The sequence below is a fragment of the Rattus norvegicus genome, chromosome 10 (genome assembly GCF_036323735.1).
Source record: "Rattus norvegicus strain BN/NHsdMcwi chromosome 10, GRCr8, whole genome shotgun sequence".
NCBI classification, from domain to species: Eukaryota; Metazoa; Chordata; class Mammalia; order Rodentia; family Muridae; genus Rattus; species Rattus norvegicus.
This window is the reverse complement of record NC_086028.1, coordinates 33,628,044-33,632,575: the sequence shown is the minus strand read 5'-3', so window position 1 is coordinate 33,632,575 and position 4,532 is coordinate 33,628,044. Positions and strand designations below refer to the sequence as shown.

The window sequence follows — 4,532 nt, the reverse complement described above, 5'->3', positions numbered from 1 at the left end:
TTAATAGTGTCAAGAATTGGTGCTTGCGCGGGGTTGGGGATTTAGCTCAGTGGTAGAGCGCTTGCCTAGCAAGCACAAGGCCCTGGGTTCAGTCCCCAGCTCCAAAAAAGAAAAAAAAAAAAAAGAATTGGGGCTTGCCCATGGGATGGGTCTCAAATTGAGCGGGTTATTGTTTGGTCATTCCCTTAGTGTTTGCCCCACCCCCTGTCTCTGTATTTCCTATAGACAGGATGATTTTGGGTGATGTCCCATTGCTCCCCTGGGGTTCCTGCCTGGCTACAGAAGTGACATCTTCAGGTTCTATATCCCTAGTACTGTGAGTCACAGCTAATGATACCCCCATTGATTTTTGGGTGCCTCCCATATTCCAGGTCTCTGTCTTGTCCTGGAGATGCCTCTCCACCTCCCCATTCCTATCAGTTGCAGATTTCCAGTAATTCTCATGCCCCTCCCTCCTGTCCCTCCCCACACTCGATCCTGAAGGCCCATTTGTATTTATTTTAATGTTCAGAATTTCCCATTTTGGTCAGTGGAAGTTTCTTCAAGTTGGCTTCTGGTTTCGTTTTTTTTTTTTTTTTTTTTTTTTCGGAGCTGGGGACCGAACCCAGGGCCTTGCGCTTCCTAGGCAAGCGCTGATTTCGTTTTTTTGTTTTGTTTTGATACCTCTTTATCACTGTTTGAACATCTCCTTCCTTTATGTCACAAAAGATATTCCAAGCTCATCCCACTCAGTCCTTGGATTCAATGGTTTAAAGGTAGTGTGTTTAAAATGCAAAAAGAGCTTTTCTCATTCCCCTGCCATCCTGTATCTAAGGCAGGAAGATGGTGGCTGCGAAGAAGACGAAAAAGTCTCTGGAGTCCATCAACTCCAGGCTCCAGCTGGTTATGAAAAGTGGAAAGTGTGTGCTGGGGTACAAGCAGACTCTGAAGATGATTGGAAAAGGGAAATCGAAGTTGCTTATCCTCGCCAACAGCTGCCCAGCTTTGAGGAAGTATGAAATAGTAGACTGTGCCATGTTGGCTAAAACTGGTGTCTGTCATTACAGTGACAATAATTTTGAATTGGGTGCAGCATGAGGAAAATACAGAGTATGCATACTGGCTATCAGTGACCCAGGTGATTCTGATATTATTAGAAGCATGCTAGAACAGACTGGTAAGAGTAAACCAGAAAAGCTTTCCTTTAATAAAACGTTGCAAGATCTCCTTAAACAAACAAACAAACAAACAAACAAACAGAAATTAAGTCCCTCGTTTTGTTTTATATGTATACCCTATTATCTGAGACAGGCAGGTTTGAGAATTCACTCTGTAACCAGATCATTTCTGAAAGATGAGATGTGCATGTCATAACCACTTAAATTTGTAAATTTGTAAGCTTGAGCATTCTGCACGCCACCCACCCACCCCAGACAGGGCCTCTCTGTGTAGCCCTGGCTGTCCTGGAACTCCTTCTGTAGACCAGGCTGGCCCTGAATTCAGAGATCAGCCTGCCTCTACAATGCTGAGATTAAAGGTCATTATGCCCTGTTTAAACACACACACTCTCTCTCAGAAGAGGGCCACATCCAAATGGACTGCAAGATAGTTAGGCTGCTGCATCTCTGACATTCAGGAGCCTGCCATTGTGGGAGCCCTGTCTAAAGAGAAAAGAGTCTTCACATCTTTCTCTATAATGGCAACAGAAGTTAGACTATTGTGAAAAGCCATTAGACTTAGACTTCCCATACTGCACTGAGAGGTGCTCATCACTGCAACTCCTAATGGCTGGACTTAAAATAGCCCATATTTTTGCATTGATAGAGAATGAGCCACTGAGGGCCAAGAAATATCCATTGTAACAACCCTTCAGCCATGTAATTTAAAATAATTACCGGTTAAGTGAAAATAAACTAGAGTCATAATAAGAATAACAATCACTGTAGCAGCAGTTCTTGCCCCAGTATTGTTTGTTGGAGCGTTACCTTAGGAGAAGGTCCCCTGCAAGAGGAGTGTCTGCAGAGGGAGCCGTTGCTGGCTCATTACGCTGAATAAGGCATCGGGATGGCTTCGGGGCGCTTGGCAGCCACAGATCTCATCTTATGTTCTGTCTCTATTACTGTTCTCATGTGGTTTCAAGGAAGTTGTTCACCAGTGCAGAAGGCAGGATGCCATTGAAAATCAGGGGTAGGGAGTAGATGATGGAGGGTAGATGGGTGGTACTCGCCAGTGGCTTTATGTCGGCCGGGAGAAGAGCTGAAGCAATCTTCTTGTCCTTGGTGAGGGTCACACTGACACTCTTTCAAAACAGGTGAAGCTCTTTTGTGAGGACCTTGGAGTGTATGTGTCCTCGTTGAGTGACTTTGAGTGGGTACATGTAATAGTGTATCTGGAGTGGGCTTGGATAGCTGTGCAGAAACTTCTCTGGGAGTCCAGGGAAACAGAAGGCAGAGGCTGTCTGGGCTAATGGTAGGTTTTCTCATTTGTCTATTAGGGTGCTTTAGAAGATCGCTCATTCCTTTATTTATTTATTCATTCAGCATACATGTATTGAGCGCCTACTGTTTGCCACCTATTGTATTCAGTGCCGGGGTTGTGCAGGCAACCCTGACTGCTACCTCAGGAATTTGATAGTCTGGGAACGAATAGACTAATATGGATATATAGAAAGTGTCACAGGTAGGGGAGAGAAGAGAGCACTTGGGAGGGTGGAAGATAGACAGGGCATCACCGAGGGAAACATTAGGAAAGGTCCACTTCCGCTGTGACCGGAAGTCAAAGAACGATTTGGCCAAGCAACTGATGGAAGAGAGGGTGTCCCAGGCAAAGGCATTGCTGTAGATAAAAGCTCCAAGTGAGCATGAAGCCTGGTTGCTTTGAGAAATGAAAGGAGTTTCAAAGCGTTGGAGTAAGCAGGTTAAGGGAGAATATGCTACGAGGTAGGAATAACCCTGCCAAGTGTAGGGTCAAGGAAGGCTTGGAGAGGAGTCCGGATTCTATTCCAAGTGTGGCTGGAAGCTTCCACACAGGAAAAGGCAGCCCATTTTCTCTCTGTGAAGGCTCAGCCCTGTTGCTGGTGGAGAGCAGCCTGTAGGAAGCAGGGCCTGGGTGGGTGCTGGGGATCTAGGTACGAGGTCCTTTAGGGATTGCTTGGGCCAGGAAGATGGCAGAGAGTAAGGGGAAGCTGACCAGTGGACACTTGCTTAGGCAGGAGGATGGTTCTGGAGTGGTCAGGTCATGAGGTGGAGTCAGGGTGAGGAGTTTCCTGATGGCTGTCTTGAGAAGTAGGGCCAATAGTACAACAATTCTCATGGGAGACAGAAGAGAGCAATGGAGTCTGAAGACGAAAGAGTATGGACGTGGCTAACTCTGCACAACACCATCCTCATTCTAAGCATGCAACATCCCTGCCTCTGTTGCTCGGCCACCGTCACTATCTACCTCCAGAACGTTAGCATCTGATCCAGCTGAATTCCAATCATCTTGTTCTAACACCGATGTCTCATCCATTCCTTCAGTCCCTGCCCACCGTCATTCTATGGAATGTTCCTACAAGTCTGTCTGCTTTAGATGTACTATAAAAGCGGAGGGGGGCGTAGTGGGATACATCAGTTAGGATCTCAGAAAAGGCTTTTTAAAATTATAATTTATTATTGTTGTTGGGTGTGTACCTGTGCACTACGGCATGCATGTGAAGGTCAGAAGATAGTTTTGCGAAGTCAGTTCTTTTCTTCCTCTTTATTTGGGTCCCAGGGATGAAATGCAAGTCACCAGGCTTGGGCAATGAGTGCTTTACAGGCTGAGTCATCTGGCTCTGATCCATGAAGAGGTTTTCTGGTCATTTGAATCTTAGGGGCCAAGGAGTTCATAACTAACTCACCATGGCGTTCTGTTTCTTCTGAAGGCTTCCGGTTTCCACCAGCATGCCCTGTGTTTGAGGGTATGAACATTTAAGGCCTTGGGTTCATGTCTGATGGCAGTAAGTAACTGTTTCCTTTGTCTGTCTGTCTGTCTGTCTGTCTGTCTGTCTGTCTGTCTGTCTCTATGGGTTTTTGAGACAGGGTTTCTCTGTGTCCTAGAACTCACTCTGTAGGCTAGGTTGGCCTCAAGCTCACAGAGGTACATCTGCTTCTGCCTCCCAAGTGCTGGGATTAAAGGCATGTACCACCATTGCCCAGCCTTTTAAAATATTTTCTTTCTTTCTTTCTCTCTTTCTTTCTCTCTCTCTCTCTCTCTCTCTCTCTCTCTCTTTCTTTCTTTCTCTCTTCTTTCTTTCTTTCTTTCTTTCTTTCTTTCTTTCTTTCTTTCTTTCTTTCTTTCTTTCTTTCTTTCTATATTTATAATATGGTCTCAGGTCGCCAAGGTTGGTTCAAGCTTGCCATGTAGCTAAGGATGGCCTGTTACAAGGGTGTATCACCACGTCTGGTTCCCCTTTCTGATCCCTGTTGTTGCTCTCATTGAGATTAATGGACGCCAACAGTGTATAAATGGCAGGTTAGAGCGGTGGAGAGGCTCAGAAGGGAGGCTCTCCCTGTTACGTTTAGGAAGGTACA

The 4,532-nt window shown here is 45.7% G+C and overlaps 1 pseudogene; it reads left to right on the top strand.

Moving 5' to 3' along the window:
- Positions 1 to 822: 822 nt before the first annotated feature.
- Positions 823 to 2,034, top strand: Rpl30-ps1 (ribosomal protein L30, pseudogene 1; annotated as a pseudogene).
- The last annotated feature ends 2,498 nt before the right edge of the window (positions 2,035 to 4,532 follow it).